At 43.9% G+C, this 25,816-nt stretch overlaps 1 protein-coding gene across 1 annotated transcript in view; it reads right to left on the reverse strand.

The window, feature by feature from the left end:
- MGLL (monoglyceride lipase) overlaps positions 1-25,816 on the reverse strand; it is a 254,250-nt gene that overhangs the window by 164,630 nt on the left and 63,804 nt on the right. The window contains exon 3 of the mRNA XM_081246908.1: positions 22,770-22,845. The gene's annotated coding sequence lies outside the window, so the exon portion shown is untranslated. The remainder of the gene's footprint in view (positions 1-22,769; positions 22,846-25,816) is intronic.

Below are 25,816 nucleotides of genomic sequence, written 5' to 3' on the forward strand. Positions count from 1 at the left end.
ACAAATAAATAAATAAATTTATTTAAAAAAAGAGAATATGAACAGACCAATCACAGGTACTGAAAGATGAAACTGTGATTTTAAAACTTCCAACAAACAAAAGTCTGGACCAGATGGCTTCACAGGCAAATTCTATCAAACACTTAAAAAAGAGTTAACACCTATCCTTCTGAAACTATTCCAAAAAATTGCAGAGGGAGGAACACTCGCAAACTCATTCTACAAGGCCACCCACACCCTGATAACAAAACCAGACAAAGATACTACAAAAACAGAAAATTACAGGCCAATATCACTGATGAACATAGACGCAAAAATCCTCAACAAAGTATTAGCAAACCAAATCCAACAACACATTAAAAGGATCATACACCATTATCAAGTGGGATTTATCCCAGAAATGCAAGGATTCTTCAATATACACAAATCAACCAATGTGACACACCATATTAACAAATTGAAGGAGAAAAACCATACGATCACCTCAACAGATGCAGAAAAAGCTTCTGACAAAATTCAACACCCATTTATGATAAAAACTCTCCAGAAAGTGGGCATAGAGGGAAACTACCTCAACATAATAAAGGCCATACATGACAAACCCACAGCTAACATCATCCTCAATGGTGAAAAACTGAAAGCATTTTCTCTAAGATCAGGAACAAGGCAAGGATGTCCTCTCTCACCACTATTATTCAACATAGTTTTGGAAGTCCCAGCCATGGCAATCAGAGAAGAAAAAGAAATAAAAGGAATACAAATTGGAAAAGAAGTAAAACTGTCACTGTTTGCAGATGACATGATACTATACATAGAAAATCCTAAAGATGCCAGCAGAAAACTACTAGAGCTCATCAATGAATTCAGTAAGGTTGCAGGATACAAGAGTAATACTCAGAAATCTCTTGCATTTCTATACACCAACAACAAAAGATCAGAAAGAGAAATAAAGGAAAAAATCCCACTTACCATCACATCAAAAAGAATAAAATACCTAGGAATAAACCTACCTAAGGAGGCAAAAGACCTGTACTCTGAAAACTGTAAGACACTGATGAAAGAAATCGAAGATGACACAAACAGATGGAAAGATACACCATGTTCTTGGATTAGAAGAAGCAATGTTGTCAAAATGACCATATTACCCAAGGCAATCTACAGATTCAATGTAATCCCTATCAAATTACCAATGTCATTTTTTACAAATCGAGAAGATGAAAAATCTTAATTTGTATAGGAACACCAAAGACTTTGAATAACCAAAGCAATCTTGAGAAAGAACAACAGAGCTGGAGGAATCAGGCTCCCTAACTTCAAACAATATTACAAAGTATAGTCACCAAAACAGCATGGTACTGGTACAAAAACAGAAATATACATCTATAGAACAGGATAGAAAGCCCAGAAATAAACCCACACACCTATGGTCATTTAATCTATGACAAAGGAAGCAAGAATATACAATGGAAAAAGACAGTCTCTTCAATAAGTGGTGCTGGGAAAAATGGACAGCTACATGCAAAAGAATGAAATTAGGACATTGTCTAATACCATACACAAAAATAAACTCAAAATGGATTAAAGACCTAAATATAAGACTGGATACTGTAAACTCTTAGAGGAACATAGGCAGAACACTCTTTGACATAAGTTGCGGCAATATCTTTTTGGATCCACCTCCTAGAGTAATGAAGATAAAAACAAAAATACACAAATGGGACCTAATTAAACCTAAAAACACACAGCAAAGGAAACCATAAACAAAGCAAAAAGCCAACCCATAGAATGGGAGAAAATATTTGTAAATGAAGTGACCGACAGGAATTAATCTCCAAAATATACAAACAGCTCATGCAGCTCAATATAAAAAAAAATAAAATAAACCAATCAAAAACTGGGGAGAAGATCTAAATAGACATTTCTCCACAGAAGACATACAGATGGCCAAAAAGCACATGAAAAGATTCTCAAGATCACTAATTATCAGAGAAATGCAAATCAAAATTAAAATGAGGTATCACCTCACACCAGTCAGAATGGCCATCATCAAAAAGTCTACAAACAATAAATGCTGGAGAGGGTGTGGAGAAAAGGGATCCCTCTTGCACTGTTGGCGGGAATGTAAACTGGTGCAGCCACTATGCAGAACAGTATGCAGGTTCCTTAAAAAACTAAAAACAGAGCCACCATATCATCCAGCAATCCCAATCCTGGGCATGTATCTGGAAAAAACCATAATTCAAAAAGATACATGCACCTGTATGTTCATTGCAACACTATTTACAATAGCCAAGACATGAAAGCAACCTAAATGTCCATCGACAGAAGAATAGATAAAGATGTGGTACATACGTACAATGGAATACTACTCAGCCATAAAAAAAGAACAAAATAATGCCATTTGCAGCAACATGGATGGAACTAGAGATTATCATATTAAGTAAAGTAAGGCAGACAGAGAAAGACAAATACCATATGATATCACTCACATGTGGAATCTAAAAAAAAAATGCAGTGAAAGCAACCTAAATGCCCATCAACAGATGAATGGATAAAGAAGATGCAGTACATATATACAATGGAATATTACTCAGCCATAAAAAGGAACAAAATTGGGTCATTTGCAGAGATGTGGATGGACCTAGAGACTGTCATACAGAGTGAAGTCAGAAAGAGAAAAACAAATATCGTATATGAATGCATATATGTGGAATCTAGAAAAATGGTACAGATGAACCTGTCTGCAAGGCAGAAATAGAGACACAGACATAGAGAGCAAACATACGGACACCAAGGGGGGAAGGGGCGGGTGGGATGAACTGGGAGATTGGGATTGACATATATAAACCAATATGTATAAAACAGATAACTAATGAGAACCTGCTGCATAGCACAGGGGTTCCTCTACTCAGTGCTCTGTGGTTACCTAAATGGGAAGGAAATCCAAAAAAGAGGGGATATATAGACGTATAGCAGATTCACTTCGCCGTACAGTAGAAAGTAACACTGTAAAACAACTATACCCCCAATAAAATAAATAAATAAATAAATAAATAATAATAAATAAATGATACAGGGACTTCCCTGGTGGCGCAGTGGTTAAGAACCTGCCTGCCAACGCAGGGGACACGGGTTCAATCCCTGCTCCAGGAAGATCCCACATTCCGTGGAAAAACTAAGCCCATGCACCACAACTACTGATGCCCGCATGCCTAGAGCCCGTGCTCTGCAACAAGAGAAGCCACTGCAATGAGAAGCCCACGCACCACAACGAAGAGTAGCCCCCGCTCGCCACAACTAGAGAAAGCCTGCGCACAGCAACAAAGACCCAACGCAGCCAAAAATAAATTAAAAAAATTTTTTAATGATACAAATGAACTTGTTTACAGAACAGAAACAGACTCACAAGCTTAAAGAATGAACTTAAGATTCCGGGGGGGTGGGGAATGGTGGTGGTGGAGGGATAAGTTAGGAGGTTGGGATGAACATACACACACGACTATATATAAAACAGATACTTAACAAGGACCTGCTGTACAGCACAGGGCACTCTACTCAGTACTCTGTAATAACCTATATGGGAAAAGAATCTGAAAAAGAATGGATACATGTATATGCATAACTGAACCACTTGGCTGTACACCTGAAACTAACACAACACTATAAATCAACTACACCCCAATATAAAATAAAAAATTGAATTAAAAACTAAGACAATTATAAGCAAAAAAATTAATAAATAAAAAATAAAATAAAAAACAAAGTGCACCTTAGTGAGGTCCTCTTTTTGGGATTGAGCTAACTGGGATCCAATCATTTGTTTTGTGTTTTTAGATTCCTTTTGGAAGACAGGCTAGGACTCTAGCAACTTGGGTTTTCAGGAGAACTTAGAAAAATGGGATCCCAGTCATCTAAATGCTCTGAGGGCAGCCCTCCTTTAGGGAATCTAGCCAGTTTTATGATTAAAAACTATGTACTCCCCACAGGCTCATTTTTAATTAACTAAGCAGGCCAAGCAAACTAAAAGTAATCCAGTTACAATGGTCATTATGGGAAACTTTTGATCTCCCCAAACTTGTTTTTCTTAGGATTAAATTGGAGGACCATGGCTCAAAAATTAAGTAACATGAATGATGTATTTGTTTTCACTGGTATCTGGAAGCTTCCAACTGTGCACAAAACTATAAAATTGCCTCTTTGCAAGATACCGTTTCTAAACTGGCCAAAACAACTAAAAAAAACCAGAAAAGAGTAAAACGGCTTTCGAATCCACATGCTCCTTGCGTTCCCCTCCGCCACCTCCTTTGCCTGGGGCCCCATCTGGTGTGCCTTCCAGACCCCTCTGGCCCCGGCTCCACCAGGCAGCCACCAGCACCCCTGACACCAACTCCCTCTGCTCTGCCCCCTCTTCTGTACCCTCCCCTCCCCAACGCTAACCCACTCCTCTGATAAGTGGCACCTTCTCAAAAGTTCACCCCTCCTACCACAGTGCAAGGGACAAAGCAAGCAAAAACCTCTATTCTGTAGGTTATCAGGCGTCACATGTTCAAATACGCCTTATCTCCTTGAAAAGCTGCTTTCAAGCACCATGATTCTGTCTTTCAAGCACCAGCCCTGAAACTTGTCAGCATCTTGAACTGGACCGAGCCGAGTCGTACAAGGCGGCCCAAAGCGCAAGCCCTTGTTAAGGATTTTCCAAAAGCAGCCGAACACCACCATCGATTTGAAGATGAATTTAACATGGTCATTCAGACGTGTTCCCTGGGGTTTTCAGATTTGTATCACTTGGTGCACATGCCTGTGGGTGAAAGTCAGGCTCAGCGCTGGATAGATTTGGCTCAGCGGGGGCTCCCCGAAAGGGAGTCAGAGAAGCCAGCCTCTATAGTCTTGGGGGGACGCTGGAGACCTTGGCAGAGAGAACTCCACCCAGCAGTCACCACAGCCTTTCCTGAGCCTGCTGCCTGGGACAAAATTCAGGCGTGCGTGCAGAAGTGCGGTGAATCAGTCCATGGCTACCATAATAGGGTTCAAATCTTTAAAGAAGACTCCAGTCTCCCTACAGAGGCTAAATCCCCTCGGGTAGCCTTTAATTCTGTGTTAATGGCTGAACACGGAGCTTTTCCTCCTAGTGGAAAAAAACAGGATGGAACAGGAGGCCATGTCCACCCCAGGTCTGTTCAATTTGGCAAATCGGTTCTCTTGCACCTTAGATGATTCAGCAACAACAAAAAGGAGTCATAAAAATCCTGTTTTCAACTCCACCAAAACCAGAACATTCTTGATCTCTGCCATTATTGCAAGACACCAGGACATTTGAGGAAGGACTGTTATAAGCTAAGTGCTCCAGGCACCTTCAGCCCTCTAGCTGATCTGATCCCCATCCCTCTCCTCAAACAGCTCGGGGAAGCCCCTCTCCAGGTCAGGAATGAAGCTCCACCTGTCCTTGTAGGCACGGGTCCTACACTCTCCGTGACCCGCCCCTCTGCCATTAAACAGCCCCCGCCTCGGAGCTAAATAGCTCAGACAGTGGGGTCTCACCTCAGCAAGTCCCTGCCTCTACACCTGTTCCTTCTGGTTCAGGCTCTTTGACAGATACCTACCCTTTTCTCCTTAGTTCCTCCTGTTCATCTGTTGGGTCGAGATTTCCTGGAAAATCCCAGGCTGCTATTTCTTTCTCCCCAAATGAGATGACAATTATTGAGTTTGATAGCAGCAGTGACGGCAACAACCAAAATTGTCAACGGGGCAAATTAAGTGGCCCTAGAACATGCGGTCTCTGTTCTGTATCTGATGGTGTCAAACGAACTCGAACACCAGCCGCTCACCCCTGTTAGACTGGGTGTCACCTTTCCTGTGGCAAAGGTTGCAGCTGACACTGGCAGAATCCACAGTGCAGCTCCTGTTAAATTCCACAGAGACCCTGAAAGCCTCTTCCCCACATTAATCATATTTAATTATGATTATCCTATAAATAAGCAGCCCTCCAGAGCCATTACTCTGATAACAGAGGACTATAAGGCCCAAGCCTTTATTGTCCCTGCACTAGTCCCTGTAACACCCCAATGTTACCTGTAAAGAAACCCAATGGCAGAGGCTGGAGATTTGTCCAGAACCTCCAAGCAATAAATAACGCTGTCCTGCCTCGGCACCTGGCTGTTCCTAACCCTCATCCTTTATCGGAGGTCCAACCCAGCTGGAAGCAAATTCTTTAGAGTCACTGATCTATGCAGTGCCTTCTTTTGTGTTCCAGTTGAGGAAGCTGGCCTGTTCCCTTTGCTTTCACTTAGGAGGGAAAACAATTCACCTAGACTGAGATGCCTCAGGACTTTACTGAAAGCCCATCTTACTTTTCCCAAGTCCCGAAGGATGATGTGGAAGATAAAAGGTTTCCTAGAGGTTCCATTGAGACACTGTTGCAATACTTAGATATCTTACTTCTTTGTTCCCTCTCCCAGGCCTCCTCACAGGAAGGCAGCATCCATTTACTAAAAGACTTCAGCCCTAAAATAATACAAGGTCACCAAGGAGAAACTTCAGTTTGCAGAAAGCCAGGTTCCGTATTTGGGTCACCTGATAGCAGAACAAGGGGTACACCTAGATCAGAAAGGCTCTGTGGCATGCTGAGATGCCCCAAACTCCAAACCAAATGCCAGTTACGATGTTTTCTTGGGCTGGCTGTTGTTGGAATTGAATTCCGCATTTTTCTCTTTTGGCCAAACCCCCGTGGGGTTTAGTGTTTCACTAGAAAATGACCATCCCAACTCGATTCTATGGGGAGAACAGGATGACACAGCCTTTAAAGCCTTAAAGGCAGTTTAATGAACACTTCTGCCCTCGGGCATCCCAATTATCAACTTCCCTTTTCCCTTTCTGTGTACAAGAAAGAAGGGAATGCTCATGGGGTTCTCACTGGAAAGCAAGGGGCTTACCATCAGCCCACTGGGTACTACACCCAACAAGCAGACCCTGTAGCACAAGGATACCCTCCCTCCCTTAAGGCCATCCCCCCCACTGCCCTTTTGGCTAAGGCCACCAAGTTAACAGCTGTAGGATCTCTTGTGACCATTTTCGTGCCTCATGCAGCGGAAGCCCCTCTAAGTTCTCACCAGACACATCTGTCTGGCTAGCCATCTTCCCTCTGATGAAGTTCTCTCCTTGTATAACTCACTCTATCATTTTAATAACCTCAACCTTGCTACCCTTCTCCCCTCTGCTACTGACAAAAGCCCCCACAACCGCTAACACTGACAGGTCGCCTCCTGACACCCACCCCCGTGACCTACAAGAAACTGCAGAGTAATGCTGGCGTCCCATGGTTTCCTGATGGTTCTTACTTAAAGAAAATAAGGAGAATATTGCACTGGATATTCGCTATCAATGCCTTGTGATGTATCTGAAACCACACCCTTGCCTTCGGCTACTTCAGCCCAACAGGCCAAATTATATGCACTTACTCAAGCCTGTACACTAGCCAGAGGCAAGACTGCCAACATTTATACCGATGGCAGGTATGCTTTCAGAGTCGCCCATGACTTTGAGATGCTACGGAAGCAACACAGTCTCCTCATTCCAGCAGGGATAAAATTAAGAATGGTCCTTATGCTCAGGAACTATTAGTAAGATACCAGAACATCCTAACCTTGACTTCCTGGAGACTAGGGTAAACCACCTTGCTGACAGTTCAGAGAAAAATAAATAAATGCTGCTCTTAAAGGAGCAAACAGCAGCCAACCTCTGTCCTGGGCCAGAGGAGTGTTTCCCCAAATGAGAGCTTAGAAAAACTAGCTCGAGAAGCCCAACAATTTGCCTCAGAAAAGCAAGATTAGGAATTCAACAGTCACTGGTTTCCCATATATATATAGAGAGAGAGAGAGAGAGAAAGAGAAGAGAGAGAGAGAGGAGGGAGGGAGAGAGGGGGGAGGGAGGGAGGGGGAGAGAGGGGGAGGGGAGAGAGAGGGGGAGGGAAAGAGGGAGGGAAGGGGAGAGGGAGAGAGGGGGAGGGGAGAGGGGGAGGGGGAGAGGGGGAAGGGGAGAGGGGGAGGGGAGAGGGGAGGGGAGAGGGGAGGGGGAGGGAAAGAGGGAGGGGGAGGGAGAGAGGGGGAGAGAGAGAGGGAGGGAGGGAGGGAGGGAGGGGGAGAGGGAGAGGCGGGCAGAGAGAGGGAGAGAGAGTTCTGGTTCGGACCAAATAACAACCCAGTCCTACCAGAGACTTTTAACTCCTATTATTGACCACTGTACATGCCTGAACCATTGGTCCACCAATTATATGATAATCTTTATGTATCAATACTGGTGGGGAAATGTCGATAAGGCTGCAAAAAGCACTTATTTTGCTTGCCCTACATGTCCAACATACAATTCACGGACACCTGTTCGTATCGCCCCTGTACATTTGGAGCCTTGGCAATTGGATTTTATCCAGCCTCCCTCATCTCGTGGATATAAATATGTTCTGCTCATGGGGTGTATGTTTTCTCACTGGAATGAAGGCTTCCCCTGTGGACAAGCCACTGCCTCTGCTGTGGCTCAAGTCCTGGTGGAGCAGACCATGTCCACCCAGGGAACCCCTCTTGAAATTCACAGTGACCAGGGAACTCACTTCACCGGCCAAATCCTTATAGCAGGTCTGTGCTGTCCGGCTGCTTGTGCAACACTTCCACTGTGCTTTTCACCGTCGATCCTCTGGGCTGGTCGAACGCATGAACGGCATCACTAAGACCAGACTGGTGAGGTCTGCAGCCGCCCTGGCTAAAAGCACTGCTGCCGGTCCTTCTGAATCCTGGCTCTACCCTCCGGGAGAATCATAAACTCCCGTCTTTTGAAACATCACAGGACACCCAATGGACCTGCCTCCCACTTCTTTTTATCCACAACTGATACATGGAGACGTGCTTCTGTGTTGCAAAGGCCTAATGGCTTCTGAAGTAAGTCAGAAAGAGAAAAACAAATACCGAACGCTAACGCATATATATGGAATTTTAAAAAGCCGTCCTGATGAACCTAGTGGCAGGGCAGGAATGAAGACGGAGACGTAGAGAACAGACCTGAGGGCGTGGGGTTGGGGAAGGGGGAAGCTGGGATGAAGTGAGAGAGTAGCGCTGACGTATATACACCACCAAATGTAAAATGGACGCCTAGCGGGAAGGTCCTGCACAGCACAGGGAGATCAGCTCGGTGCTTTGTGACCACCTAGAGGGGTGGGATGGGGAGGGTGGGAGGGAGGCTCAAGAGGGAGGGGATATGGGGATATATGTATACATACAGCTGATTCGCTGTGTTGTACAGCAGGAATTAACACAACATTGTAAAGCATTTATACTCCAATAAAGATGTGAAAATAAATAAATAAAATATAAAAATAAAAATGACCATGCTCTGGTAGAACCTTTTTCGCAGTGCACTCTTGGGAAATGGAAACTAATACCATGCCCTACAACCTGGATCCAAAAGGACTCTCTCCAACCTCGCTGAAAGGACCCCATCAGGTCCTGCTGACTAACTTTTGTGCCACCAAACTCCAGGGAGAGGACTCCTGGATCCACACGTTGCACCTGAAGAAGGTACTGAACCCCAACCGGACCTGCACACTCCCCAGAAACCTGAAGATAAAGCCCATTAGAGCTGAACCAGAGGGCATAGGAAGCCGACAGATTCCCGAGGACGTCCGGACCGGATCTGAACACCTTTCTTTCAACGTTGCCTTCACCTGTGTCCTCCTTCCCTTCCACGAACGGACAACGGCACCATCCACATTTCCCAATCCCTTGCAAAACCTCTCTGATTGCCAGATTTGCCGTCAGAAACCTCAGTCCCTCCAGGATAGCAATGGCCCTTTGGTTCACCCTATAAGTCATTTCACTGGGGCTCCAGATGCTGTTGTCTGTCCAGACTGTTCCACACGTCCATTTAACAGAGTCAGGGTGCTAAGCCCACCTAAACTTATTCCTTGCTTCAATTTGACCCGCCGTGAGATAGGAAAACAAGATCTTGACTATTTGTATGAAAGGCTCTGTGGTGTTGACAGTGCAAATCAGGTCGTTGGTGAGCTTGCTGACATACCTGGAGGTCTAGGTAACCGCTCAGTGTGCAACAACCTAATGTCTGGCTAAGTAATGCTAAGCCTCTGTGCCAATAAAGGTACCCACAGATACTGTCACTTGTGCGAGGGCCGGCTGGTGTACACCCTCTGGTTACACCTTCATATGTGGAAGTTTGGGCATGCCCTTATGCTTGGGCAACTCATTGCCTTGAGAGCTGGAGAACACAGCAGACTGTGCCCTGCTGTATTCACTGTCCTGTTCTCCCTGCATCACCAAAGAGAGCCTCTCATTGGTCTATCCTGTTAAGCCTCTATAACCGCTTCAGCAAGAACTTCCAGGAGGGACATGAGATTCTGGTTTTGCCTCCATAGGGAGAGCTTTCTTCCCACAGATTGGAGTGAACACCAACGCACAACTGATCAGGGATCTCTCCCGGATACTAGGAGTGTTAGCTGACTCAGTAGCCACTGCAGTTTCAGCTCAGCAACAGTCACTTAACTCACCAGCCACGGTGGTTTTGTGTAACTGCATAGCCCTTGATTACTTACTTGCTAAGCAAGGAGGCATTTTTTCAATAGCTGCACGTGGATAAATGCCTCTGGGGAAGTAGAGACCCAATTACATCAAATTAAAGAGCAGGCACATTGGCTACAGCAAATATCACCTGACAACCACTATTTTTTGAATTATTCAGCTGGCTACATTCAGTTCTGGGCTCCTGGTTTTGAACCGCCTTGAAAACTGGGTTTGTTAGGTTTTTAATTCTGCTTTGTACACTTATTGTTAACTTCTGCACTTACTGTCAAACTTTGGTAAAAATGACAGGCCTAGTAAGGTGATGCTAGTTCAGCACTTTAAGATCATTTCTAGTGCTTACAACCATGACTAAAAATGGACTTTTAATAAGAAACACCTGAGAGTTCCCCTTACTGCCTTTCCTTGTTACTCAAGTGAGGCCTCGTGAAGTTTCTGATGTACGTACTTTCCTTCCCTGGAGGGAGCTGACAATCAGGGAAGGTCCTTCCTGGCATCGAGGGACAAACCACTGCTGTGCAGAGATCCTGACTCTTGATCAGCAATGCGTTACAGGAAAGATCTTGATCCCAAGGGGGGAAAAGTGGAATTAATTACAGAAACTCAGCTAAAGTTGGAGTCAGGCCTGTAGGGGTCGCTCTCACGCCCCACCATGCATGTCAATTACGCCAAACAGGAAGAGGCTTCCACCTACATCTCTCACAGGAAGGGTCCTCTACCTACTGTCCAGCAGGAAGAAACTGGCCCTCAGCCCAACAGCAGCCCAAATCGGAGACTGCAGCGGCCCAGCCAATGGAAAGCCTCCAGATCCCAGCCCCTCCAATGGACTTGTTGGTCATTCCAGCCCCTCCCAACTCCTCCCTTTTCCCTATAAAACCAAGCTCCCCTTCCTTGTTCTCTAGATTTGCCTACGGTCCACCCTAGTTCACATATCCTGAATAGCAATTTCTCTGCTATTCCCAGGTAAACTTGCTTTTGCTGGTGAAATAACTGCTAATTACATTGTTAAAGTTGACAAGTCACATCAGCTATATTAATATTGCAATGTATTAATATGGCTGGATCAGGTTTCTTAAAATGATACAATTTCTTTTTCCATTCTTTTAACCACCCTACATTTGTATTTATATTTGTGTTTATATTTAACAAGTGTTTTGTAAACATAGAGCTGAGTCTTCTTTTTTTTTCTATCAAATCTAACAATCTCTGACTTTTCAGTGGTGCGTTTAGTCCATTTACATTTAAGTTACTCATATGCTTGAGTTTAAGTCTACCATCTTGCTATTTATTTTCCATTTGCCCTTTCTGATCCTTTATTCCTCTTTTCCAGGCTTCAAGCTTTTTTTAACTATTCCTTTTTAGCTCCTCTATTGGAGTTGAGTTTTAACTCTTCAGATTATAATAAGCCTCCTTAATTAATCATACTCTACCTCAGATTGATATCATATATTTTACTTCTACATATGATATATATCCCTCCACATACTTACTATTTTGCTTTAAACGGTAATTTTCAAATGTGTTTTTTAAACTGGTCTTTTATATTTACCTACCCATTTACATTTCTAGTGGTCCTCATTCCTTCTTGAATATATGGACTTCTAACTGGGACCTTTTCTCTTCATCCTGAAGAACTTCCTTTAGTAGTTCTTAGAGTACGGCCCTTCTAACAAGTATTTTAGCTTTTATTTTTTGGAAATGTCTTTATTTCACATTCATTTTTGAAAGACACTTTACTGGGTTTAGAATTCTACACTGACACTTTTTTTTTTTTTTAACACTTTTCAGAAGTCATTCCTTTGTCATGTGTCCTCCATTATTTCTGGTGGTCAGCCATCATTCTTTTTATTGTTCCCCTATGTTAATGTCTTTTTATGGTTCTTCTCAATGTAATTTCTTAATTTTTATGCCTGCTTTTAAGATTTCTCTCTCCATTTTTGGTTTTCACTACTTTGGCTATGATGTGCTTAGATGTGCCTTGGTCTTTGTGATTTTTCTCAGAGTGCACTGGGCTCTTTGGATCTGTGGGCTGATGTCCTTCATCAATTTTAGGAAATATTTGGCCATTATTTCTTCATATGTTTCTCTGCTCTACTGTTTCTCTTTTCTCCTTCTAGAACTTCAAATGTACATATATTAACCTGATATTGTCCTACAGATCTTCAGTCCTCTGTTCTTTTATTAAAAATTATTATTCTTTTTCCTTTCTGTACTTCACGTGGTTAATTTCTATAATCTGTTTTTGTGTTTACTTACCCTTTCATCTGTTGTGTCTAGTCTGCTGTTAAACACTTCTAATGAGTTCTTCATTTCAGATATTTTTCAGTTCTAGAATTTGGTTCTTTTTTAGAGTTTCCATTTCTCTGCTAAAACTTTTCATCTGTTCATCCATTTTGTCAACTTTTTCCAATAAATTCTTTCACATATCACAGTATTGTAAAGTTCTTGTCTGCTACTTCCAACATTTGGCTTATTAGTAGGTCTGCTTCTTTTGACTACTTTTTTTTTCTCCTTCTTGATTATGAATCCATTTTCATCCTTTTTCACATATAAAAGTGATTTTTTTTAAACTGAATGCTGGGCATTCTGTGAATCCTACTAGACACTCTGGATTTTGTCATCTTCCTCTACAGGGTGCTGAGTTGTGTTCAGGGACATTGCTGGATCACCTCAATTTTGTTGAGGCTCGATTTCCAGTCAGTTTTCTCTTAGTCACAGGGCACAGCCCTTATTCCTATGGCATGACTCCTACTTGTAATGAGCATATTCAGGATATGTGAGTAGGCCTTTCTGGGTTTTAACTGAAGGCCCAGAAGGGAGGTTCACCAAGGTCTCTGGCTTGGTTGGCTGGACTTCTTCAGTGCTGAGTGACCTCTGAAATCCCTGTTCAACTCTCTGTTCCCTGGGAGCCGTTCCCTACTAAGCCCCATGGCATCTTGACCTAGATTTTGCTCAGCTGAGGATTTAGCCAAGCACCTGAAGAGGAACCTTCCACAGCAGGGGGCCCCAACCCCCAGGTCTCGGACTGGTTAGGAAGCCAGCGCACAGCAGGAGGTGAGTGGCGGGCCAGCGAGCGAAGCTTCATCTGCTGCTCACCACTGCTCGCATTACCACCCGAACTGTCCCCCCACCCGTCCCCAGTCCACAGAAAACTTGTCTTCCACAAAACCGGTCCCTGGTGCCAAAAGTGTTGGGGACCACCGTTCTACAACATTAAGGGATTCCTTCTCAGCTGCTCTCTCCCATCTGGTACCAACACACGAATTGCAGCCGTCTTAGCAGCTCCAATCTCTGCTGTTTCCTCTGCCCAGGAAACTGATGCTCTTCACTGGACTAAATTTTCCTGCACTGTGGTTTGCACATCACCCCCTAGCAAGAAGCCAGGTTAAACATGGAGGTCATCCTGAGTGCTTCCCTTGGCTCAAGGATCATGGCTAAAAACTACTTTGCCGCCCACTTCCCTCTGGGCCTACCCTACAGCTGAGTTGGTGCCCTCAGCACAGGTCCCAGCCCCCGCCTCTTTCACATCAGGCAGTTACAGTCAGTCCCATTCAGGGTGACACCCTATCCAATGCCCCTACTCCTTTCATTCTGAGCCCTTCCTAAGACACAGGAATTACAACATGGCCATTATTTGGAGGAAGATGACATTCAACAAAAAGCCTCCAAAATGTCTCAAAATACAAAGATTATATAACAACAACAACAACAGGACAATGGCTTCTAAACATAGGAATGTATTCTATTGAAGGCCTAATTCAACATGAGAAATTAGAAACCCCGGAATAGCTGCTGGCTTGCATTGCATTTTAACAAGGCAGAAAATCCTCTGGACAATATGCCCTAATGGAGGAATGTCAATGACAATTCAAAATTCAAAGCAACTATGCAATTCATAACAAACAAACAAAACAAACAAAAAAACAGAAAAAATACATATATTTCAGCCTGAGATTGAGAATGTGTGTGTGTGTGTGTATGTGTGTGTATGTATGTACGTATGTGTGTGTACAATGTATTCCCAATCTCCAGCTGAAGTTAAAAACACAAGTAAAAAGTCTTGCTCCAGGAAGGCATCAAAAAGTTTCCAGGGGGCTTCCCTGGTGGCGCAGTGGTTGGGAGTCCGCCTGCCGATGCAGGGAGCGCGGGTTCGTGCCCCGGTCTGGGAGGATCCCACGTGCCGCGGAGCGGCTGGGCCCGTGAGCCGTGGCCGCTGAGCCTGCGCCTCTGGAGCCTGTGCTCCGCAGCGGGAGAGGCCACAACAGTGAGAGGCCCACGTACCGCAAAAAAAAAAAAAAAAAAAAAAAAAGTTTCCAGGAATATTCTGGGCGCCTGCTGTAGCTGGCAGCGGATTGGGATTGAAGGTTTATCACAGAGAATCTATAAAATGGAAAGCAGAGACTTCCCTGGTGGCACAGTGGTTAAGAATCCGCCTGCCAATGCAGGGGACACGGGTTTGAGCTCTGGTCTGGGAAGATTCCACAAGCCGCGGAGCAACTAAGCCCGTGCACCACAACTACTGAGCCCACGTGCCACAACTACTGAAGCCCACACGCCTAGAGCCTGTGCTCCTCAACAAGACAAGCCACCACAATGAGAAGCCCACGCACCGCAACGAAGAGTAGCCCCCGTTCTCTGCAACTAGAGAAAAGCCCGCGTGCAGCAACGAAGACCCAATGCAGCCAAAAATAAATAATTTAAAAAAAAAGAAAGCAACGAACAGACAATTAACATTAACAATTCATTATATGCAATACTAGGCCCACTATAGGTGCTTTCAAATATTTTCGAATAAATGTATATAACCCAAAACTTTAAGCATTCATCACAGTAGGCTTCCCTTCAAGCAACACACTTAAGATTCTTCCCAGGTTCCCTTTGTTGACCTGAGTTCTTATTCAGCCACTGTGTTTACCGTTTTTGCAAATTTGTTTAACTTGGAAAACGCTGCCACGTCTCTGAGAAGCATTTTATCTTCACATCTGGCTTTGGGGACCATCAGCTTACCAAGTCCACTCACGCCTGCCAATGTTTACACAGCTTTATTTTAGAAATCTGGTAAATTCTGGCTTTGAAACACGTGTATAGAAGATTTTTAACATAAGAAGCCCTGCATGCATTGTTATTTTAAAATAAATGTATGCAACTGTTACATTTTATGCTTCTGGGGTTTTGTTTTCCACAGCTGACTGGGCACACTCCCAGTTAGGAAATAAGGTCACTAAAACAGCTGCAATCATGAAAAAGCGACCAGCAGCTGAGAGAACCAAGGGACAGGACTGCTGCTGTATTCATGTGATGCTGTGGAAGAAGCACCCCACTTAAAGATATAAAATGCTAAGGTGTGAGATTTCCATACAGTGCTTCTTAAAGGCTCAGAAAATTGTAAATATGTTGGCAACCCTTCATGGATATATTTACACATATAAAATATATCACGTGAAATGTAACATTTATCCTAAAGGATGCTTAGTTCTGAGGCTAATGAACACTCAGGTAGTGGAGTGGAAGAAATTTAACATTTTTCTTCCTGGAAACCAGTAACTTTGTTCTCATCTCAACCCTGCTTCTATCTAGTTGTGTGACCCTAAGTAAATCGTTGAAATAACCTGAGTTGTCTTAGTTTCCTTGTTTGAAACCAAACGATTCCTCAGAATTCCGTTATTTTATCCACCCCACTCCCAGAAGTCTGTAATTCTCTGGGAACTTGATGTATTTGTTTCAGATAATTACTGAATACATTCTTTTAGCTGAGTGCTATGGATTGCAATGAAAGAATCGTTGGTAGGAAATATTTATGCCGTGTCAAAGCTAATGTTTAGAGCACAGAAAACAGGCAGCAAATGTCCGACTCAGGATCCTGGTATACACTCTTATTGTCAAACCTAACCTTTTAAATTTTAAGTCGGATGCTCTGAGGTTACTCATATGATGAATTAATTCATAAATGACTTTCATGCTTATATGTCCCTACATGGACCCTCACATGGGCAAGTACTGCCATAGCTGTTCTCTATAATGAACATACAGATAAAGAATTAATTAGCATTTTCTTTAAAACGCTTAAATCATCAAAACAATTTGCTAGCATCTACAGATTCACACTTCTTTTCACTTAACTAATTATACTTCCCTATGGCTCTTCAGATCTTTATGTCCCTCTAAACACCAATTTGCAAGTTATAAGATAGAATCACACAAGTATATGGTCCGTTTTCTCTCATATATTGTACACTTTTCCTTTAGAACTATGTAATCTTCATTTATAATGGCTAAAAATATTTAATGGAGTTGTTATAACAATTTTTTTCCAACTTTATCTCTCTTAAACTAAGTCTACTATTAGCATGTTTTTGTCTATTTCTTCTTGTATCTCAATTTATGCCTAATGAAAGATGATATGCGATACATAGGTATTTATCACCACTATATTTTCATGGTGGTGTGTACTCACTAGCATTATAAGGTGCTTTTGTCTTGTTTAGTACTTTTTGGCCTGGATTTTAACTTCTTTAATATTAGGGACATGACCCCCTTTACACACACACTTTGGGTTTTTGCTGCGGTATCTTTGCCCATGTTTTTATTTTGCTTTCCTCTTTTGCTTTGTGACTCAATCTGAAAATCTTTTTCTTCTAATGGGAAAATTATATTTACATTTATTAGTATGACTTGTTTGATTTTAGTTCTATCATAATTCATATGATGTTTTCTGATTTTAGATACTGCATTATGACAATTCCTGAAGCACTTTTTAAGAGTGTTAACATCTTTGGAATTGGGATGTCTTAAAATTAATGGTATGTCATGACTTAATTGGCAACACTGTTTCCTTATATAGTGATGATTAAAATAATGGTGATTTTATAACCAATACAATCTTAAGAGTCAATAAAGTTTGGTATATATTTTAAAATATATTTGATGTATTTTGTTTACTTTTTATTGTTGTTCTATATCTATTAAGGAAGATTTGCATTCTGTTCTAGTGGTTACTTTTATATGTTTATATAAAACCTGTAATCTCCTCTTTCTTTTGCTAGTATCCACTGGTTCCTGGAAAAGTGAACAATAGAATTAGCTTTTGTCTCTTCCTCCCTAACCCCTTCCCATCTTCCACAACCCAAACTAGTCAATAACACTGTTTCTATTAACGTTTATCTTTTCATTCTTAAATATTCTTAAATGTGGACAACACAACTTGTCAGCGTTAAAGACAAGGCAATCCACAAGCTTGTTCTCTTATTTATACACTGCCAGAGCATGACATTTATACTACACATCAGTTTTCTCTGTTTAACAAATCACCTCAAAATGTGGTAGTTTAAAACAATGAACATTCATTATTCGTCACAGCTGAGCAGCTCCTGGGGGCCAGCTTGGCTACATCATCCAGGTGGTACGAGGCTGGCAATGGGGTTGATCCTGAGAGGCCTCATTCGCAGGTCTGGCAGTTAGTTGACTTGATGTCAGCTGAGGCAACAGCCAGAAGCCCCTAATCATCCAGCAGGCTAGCCTGGCCTTGTTCAGATGAAGGGAGAGGGGCTTTCAGCAGCAAGAGAGGGCAAGCCCCAACACACAAGCACGTCAAGTCTCTGTTTGTGTTACATCATTCTTGTTCCGCTGACCAAACAAGTCACATGGCCAAGGCCAGAGTCAGTGCCGGAGAAGGGCCGTTTTGCAGTCTACCCCATGCCCTACCCCATTAATCTGGTTCCTTTGTTATTTTTGCCTAATGTCTCAAATGTATTCGACATTCAATCCTTTTCTGAAGTTCCCTCTGGAGTTCATCCTCCAATGGTCCCCTGCAAAGGGATTCAAGAAGGCAGCTGTAGGGTGGGGGAGGAGCCTTCTTCTAACCTGCACAAAGGCACGGTGTATGCCGGCTGTGGCGGTGCTTTCAGCTGAATCTAAGGAGGAGGAGGGTGTGGCTACAATACACGGGCTGGGGATGGCCAAACTTCCATCCCTGCACTGCAGTGTTTCATTCAAAGTCAGCTGCCAGGCCCCAGGTCTCACTGCATTAGGACAGAACTTCGCACCCAGGAGCCAGCACTGAGGTCTCTGGGGCAGGGGCTGGAATTTACGTTCCTGAGGCGGAGCCAGCACCACCGACCCACGGTTTCCGGATTCACTTGCTCCCCAGTTAGAGCAGGACACATCCGTGCCCTTTTCTAAGTAACTTCCACCCACAACGGCAAGGTATTTCCTATCCTTCCACATGCTTGGGCCAATGAGATTTTAGCAGAGCCTTGAAAGTGCCTGCGTGCTCGGACTCCCATCTGTGCCTCTTCCGTTTCCGTGAGGAGAGCATTCCTGGCCAGCCCATTGGTCCAAGGAAGCCGAGAGGTCTGTGAGCAGGGCAGGGCCCCCAGCCGAGCCAGCCAGGCCAGCCCAAGCCGCCCTGTGGTCCTGAGTATCGTCCTGAGCAACTGAGTTGTGAGGTGGTTTGTTACACTGCAGTGTTGTCATCACTGAGAATGTAGTCTGTGAGTGTCGGTGACCCTGGCAAAACTCTCAAGGGCCCCAGTGAAAAGGCGACCTACATTCTGGCTTGGACCACGGCCCTCTCAGACCCCCGCTGGAGCCTCTCCTCTCCCAGCTGACGGCAGGGTTCTGCCCCTGGAGTAGCCAGAGCCCCATAAGGCTCCGGGCTTCCTTTATTCCCCCCGCTCTCTCAGTCCTCACCACTCCTAGACTCTAAAACATCCCAGCTCTTTCCCACTTGGCACAGTGCTGAAGACGCAGGAGTCCCTTAAGACCTATTCTTTGAATAAATTAATCAGTGAATGCATTGCAAGGTCATTTTCTGAAAGTGTCATGTGAGTTAAAAGGTCCATATCGCATCTAATGCACTTCAATACATCACTGATATTATGAACAAATAAGCAAAATTATATTTTCGGTGGAATTTGATTTTGATTGCATTTCACTTAAAATCTGGCTCCAGGATTCGAACAGTGACACACGTTGTGATGGCTGGTAGGACGCTGTGACAAAAGAGAAGGTAAAATTCCCCTAAATGTCCTCTAGCTTCTGAAGTTAGTATCAAGAGAAACCCATTTGGCCTAAAAGAAATCTGTCCCTGCACCAGTACACTTCCTTAATCACTCAGCAGAACTAAAGCTGGATTCTTTACTGCCTACTTCTCAGAACTTTTAATATGCTAATGCACATTGTAAAGCTCTGAGAGGGGGAACCAGTACACCGCATTTCCTAAGCCAACTTGGCCCTGGAACGCTGAGAACTTCTTGTGCTTAGGGCATTGGTATGATTGATACCAGCCCATAGAACAGTTGGCAAATTTCTGCTCTTTTCCAATAGCCTACAAAGTAATGAATCATTTTGTCAGTTACACAGTTACATTTAAATTCCACCTTCCTGGCCCTAAATTGACCGCCCCGGTGGTTAGTACCCTTTTTATGGCTGCAGCACACTTGAAGGAAATAAAAGGATCAAGGTGGGGGGGGCGGGGGGGTAGCTGGGTAGGAAGCCACTAAACAGGTCCGCAATGACTGCAGTGAAAACCCTTCTTCAGCTGCACGAAGTCTCACAGGTCTGTAAACAGTCCATGGTTACCTCGCTATTCATCCTGTGACACTGGGTCTTGGACTAGACTTGTGGCTGGAGCTGCACTAATGAGGAAAGCTTTGAAGCACTCAGGGAACCCTGGGCGTTGGCACCAGCACAGGTTACAAGACACCCTTTCATTCCTGTTGTGAACAAGCACCATCCTGCATCTCACAACCTGATCGTTGCTGTGGCTGCACACAGACGAACTTGGAGCAAAACAAATTCACACAGGCTCAAGATTTAACAGCACACCTGTCCTCAGAAGTCACAGAATTGCTGCGAGCTCTCCGAAAACCAGAGGGAAACCAAAGAGCCAATCGCGGTAAATTACACAGCCCCCAAACTACATAAACATGGCCGATTAAACGATATCCAAATAGGTCACCGATTTTTTTCAACTGTACTCTGCTTCATTTAGTTATTGGGACTTCCCTGGTGGTGCAGTGGTTAAGAATCCGCCTGCCAATGCAGGGGACATGGGTTCGAGCCCTGGGCCAGGAAGATCCCACATGCCACGGAGCAACTAAGCTCGTGCACCACTACTACCGAGCCTACACTCTAGAGCCCTCAAGCCACAACTACTGAGCCCACGTGCCTCAACTACTGAAGCCTGCACACCTAGAGCCCATACTCCAAAATGAAGAGTAGCCCCCACTCACCACAACTAGAGAAAGCCCATGCACAGAGCAATGAAGACCCAAAGTAGCCAAAAAATAAATTAATTAATTTAAAAAATTTTATTAGAGTTATTTCAAAACAAACACAAATACAAAAGCAAAAATGAAAAAGGTCTCTAGCCCACTTGGTCCTCCAGAGGTCACGGGAATAGCATGCACGACCTTGGACCCACATGGATTGGGTTCAAAAGTCTGCATGTATGGAAAAATCAGTGACAGACCAAACTGCTCTTAAAAATCTCTTTTCTCCAAGGTGCATGACATGTGGTTTGTGCCTGCAGTACTGCTCCCTCAGTGAGAGCCACCGAGGCCGAGAGTTAGAGGCATTTTCCACGGAGAGAAAAGTAACGTTATCAGTGGACACAACAGGTAACTCTGACAAATGGAAAGGCCTGCCTGGGTCTTGGACAGAACCCTCAACATTGTAAAATTGCTTAGTTTCCCCAGACCAGCATACTGGGGTTTTTTAGCAATCCTAAATAAAATTACAAAGTGATTTTTCTTGGAAAGTTGACAAATGACTCTAAGATTGAAGTGGAAAAGTAAACATGTAACACGGTAGTCAAGAAATACTGAAAAAGAAGAAAAACTTATCCTGAGTTTGAAGCCAAGCAGTCATCAACTAGATTCCTTCAACTGTAACTTGCTTAATAAACAATATCCTGTAACCTGCCTTCACTAATTGTTCTTGCAAATTGCATACCCTCCAAACTTCAGGAAGCTTAGACAAAGCATCACAAGACTCCCCATAGATAACGCCTCTGACACAGGGTCACTATAGTAACAGTTGCTTCCACTGTTTTTCAGGAACAGGAAGCTAGTCTTCCCCAGTTCAAACCGGTCAAGACCACAGACCATTCAGCTGGGCCTGTGCCAGCACCTGATGGATGACCTTTTGACGTCAGAGGGCCAAAAACTCCACCCTCAGATCATGCTAATGCTGCCATTTTCTGAACATGCTTCCCATGGAGAGGTCCATGTTACTCAAATACACATGCGTGGACCACTGATGACCTCACCTTCTTCCTTCCTCTAATCACGCCCCTCTGCACCTCCACCCACCCTATACTCTTCACTCATAAATACCCTGAACCCCTCGCCTTCAGGGAGAAGGATTTGAGACTGGTTCTCCTATCTCCTCACTTGGTTGCCTTGCAAATAAACCCTTTCTCTGCTGCAAACCTCGGCATCTCAGCATTTGGCTTGCTGCATGTCGGGCAAACGAACCAGGTTCCGTAAAAAGTTAAAGGACATTATAAAGCTGTAAGAATTAAAGTAGAATATTACTGAGACAGGATAGACAGATCACCCAGTAGGAAAAGAGAGTGTAGAAACGGACAGAAGCAAGAAAATTTAGTACAGGAGAAAGTTAGAATTTCAAACCAGACACTGCAGAGAGAGTGTTCAATATTGGATTGGGACAACCAGCTCAACACTCAGAAAAAAACAAAATAAACCTGGATTCCCACATCACTCTTTACACGGAAACAAATCCCAAGAGGGTTAACATTTAAAGATTTTCAAACAGACAAAGCCATAAACACACTAGAAGAAAAACTGATGCATTTTTAAATAATCTTGGGTTGGAAAAACATTTCTAAACATGTTGCAAAACCAGAAAAGAACAAAAAACCCTTGTAAAAATTCCATAAAGTTGAAACACAACAGGAGTAGGAAGGGGATATCTGTAATGCATTACAAGAAAAAAACGTAATATCATTTAGATCTCAAACCTCAAATAAACCAATAATAAAACAAACAGGGAAAGAAGCTGGAGGAGAAAACTACAAAGGGATACAAACGGACAATAGCCATATGAAAAGATGTTCAACTCTGTTAACAATAAACAGTGAAAATAAAAACAGGATAATATTTCCAACCTAACAGAATATCACAGGTGAAAAAGACTGCAAAGGCCAGTGCTGGCTAAGACGTAGGTACTTACACGTTTGGTGGGTGCAGGCTGCTGGCAAAACCTCTGATGTGAAGTACGCACACCTTTCGCCCAAGAAATGCCATTTCTAAGAATCAAAGGAAGAAAATCGTTAGAAGTTCAATAAGCTTTATGTACAAGGATTTTCATCGCAGTATTGACAATTGCTAAAAAAAAAAAAAAAAGTCAGAAAGGACTGAGAAGACCATTGATTAAAAACAGTTAAGTAAATTCTGGTACAGTTTGTACCATACCATGCAAACACCACAAGTTATGATCTGTGTTTACTGACATGAAAAGCTGCCTATAAGTTGTCAAAGCATCAAACCAAGCCAAGCAACAGAAGTGTGGTTCCTTTTAGGAAACAGGGTGTGTGTTTGTCTCAAAGGGCGCATGACATTATTTTCTAGAACAAGGCTTGTCAAAAGGGTGCTGTGGTTGTTATCTTTTTGGTATACTTTGATTTAGTCTACTATGCTTACATAAAAATTTCCATAACCAATGTTTCCAAAAAAGAAAAAACAAGTTAAGAATAAACAGGTAAGGGGCTTCCCTGGTGGGGCAGTGGTTGAGAGTCCACCTGCCGATGCAGGGGACACGGGTTCGTGCCCCGGTCCGGGAAGATCCCACATGCCACGGAGTAGCTGGGCCCGTGAGCCATGGCCGCTGGGCCTGCGCGTCCATAGCCTGTGCTCCGCAACGGGAGAGGCCACAGCAGTGAGAGGGCCGTGTACCGCAAAAAAAAAAAAAAAAAAGAATAAACCGGTAAGAAAAGCCAGGCCGAACTTTGAACTGAAGAAAGTGACTAGGGGGCCAACTACAGGTGGGAGTTTCGTGTGTGATTAGGGTGGCTTCCCGAGTCCATAAGAAAAAGGTGACTTATTAACAAACGGTGGTAGAAAAACTACGGCATCAATTAGGAAAAAGATGGCTTCTCTCCTCTCACCACAATTGATTCCAGCTGGGTTAGAATTTCAATGTAAGAAATAAAGACAAAAGAGACAACAGGTTATAAGGATGTATCGCACAACACGGGGAATACAGTCAGTGTTTTGGTATTTTGTAATTACTGTAAATGGAGTGTAACCTTTAAATTTTTTAAATTTATTTTTATACAGAGTACTAGAAAACACAACAGAAGAAAGTTTTTATAACCTTCAGGTGTGTGATGGGAGGGGGGTCTTCAGAGAATCCCAGAGGCCTTAAAAAGCAAAGATTAAGATTCTGTAACAAATTTTAAATCCTATATAAAAAGGTGCCATAAACCAAACTAAAATACAAATCTCATACAATGAAAAATATAGTATTTATTTGCAATATAACAAAGTCTTCCTGGAAAGATATAATCAAAGCCATGGTTATGGGCCATTTTGTTTTCTTCTTCATAATGTTTTGTATTTCCTTAATTTTTGCCACTGAATAAAAACTTTTATAAGTAAACCAAAACTCTTTTTAAAAAATTAAAACCAAAAATATTGGGAAGGAAATAAAATCATTCACAAAAATGTTTGAAATAGGGAATGGAGAGGACTTCCGAAGCTTAGAGGTAAGAGGAGGAGAGGAAGCCGTTTCCCATGCGGGCCCTCCACCGGGTCTCAGGCCCCCAGACCCCATCAGACCGCTGTGCCACCTCCTGGGGAGGGGGTGAGACCCCGAGCTCGGACCAAACCATGACGTCCTCATGGAGGTTCAAATGTGCCCCTCGAAGAATGACAGGGCCTGCCAGTTTTTGCTCAAAGCTCTTCAATATGCATCACGTTACAAAGCCCAATCACAGCTCCTGGGAAATAACAATAGAATCTGGGTAATGAAATAAAGTCTAACCTTTTTTTTTCCTTTGTGCGTAGTCTAGTTTCACTCGCTCACAGGAGGCCACGTGCAGAGGCCCCGCACCCCAACACCTGAGCCCAGCTCCTCGCAGGAAACAGCCGCGCAGAGACCCCAAAGACGCCTCCGAGAGCTCAGCTCAGCACGGCGGCGGCAGGCCGTGTGCAGAAGCACCGCCCACAACGCGGGAAGCCGGCGGCGGGCCGTGTGCAGAAGCACCGCCCACAACACGGGAAGACGGCGGCGGGCCGTGCGCAGAAGCACCGCCCACAACGCGGGAAGACGGCGGCGGGCCGTGTGCAGAGGCGCCGCACCTGCACCGCGACGCCTAGGATGAACAGCTCAGCTGTGCCTGATCCACAAGATCCACAAGAACTCCGCCCCCTTCCCCCGATGCCTTTGAGAACCTGTAAAGCGGCCCCGCCCAGGAGCCCCCACCTCTCGATCATCTGGTCAGAGGATAAAGCCTTCTTTTCCTTCTCAGCTGACCTTGGTCTCCTTTTACTGGCTCCAATGGCGTGGGGCAGAAGGGCCCGTGTGGGGAACTAAGTGGAAAGGTCGGGAACAACCAGCGGGAAGGGGAAAGGAAAGGGCGTGTCGCTTCCTCCTGGGGGTCGCTCCCAGAAGTTGCCCGCACCTCTTCCTCTCAGATGCCATACGTGGCTGCAGGGAAGGCGGGGAGACGCCGTCTTTATTCTGGGAAGTCTCGCGCATAGGTGATAGTACCATGGGAGCAAGAGAGGATGGGTATTGCAGCCTAGCATGTAGCGCATGATCCCATTTGTATAAGATACACCCCCAGCATTCACAAACATGAACCTAGACAATGGGAGGACGCTTGAAAAATATTGGGACTTTGGGTGAGTTTTGCTTACTTCCTTGAACTTTTCGTATTGATTGAATGTTTGGAAATGGATGTATTTTTCAGTATAGCTTCTTTTCCAAAATGAATGATGTACATGAAATCGAAGGCCAGAGACTTCTTGTTGAAAGACATGTGACCCACGGGACGCTCTGGATCTGGGATGGCCCTTCAGAGTCTCCCAAATTGAGGGCCTTTGTACCCCCCTCAAAGACCAGTCACTGGAGGCACACTGCCTCCGGGGAGGGAGGAAAGCTTGGGCAAGGCAGCTCCTCTGGAGCCAGAGAAATTCCAGGAGGGGACCAAGCTACAGGGGCTCAGCAGCTAACACTCAGCAGGTGGAAAGTGTCTCCCTGCTGAAGGGGGTTCT

The sequence above is a fragment of the Mesoplodon bidens genome (genome assembly GCF_964165515.1).
Source record: "Mesoplodon bidens genome assembly, chromosome: 10".
Classification (NCBI taxonomy): Eukaryota; Metazoa; Chordata; class Mammalia; order Artiodactyla; family Ziphiidae; genus Mesoplodon; species Mesoplodon bidens.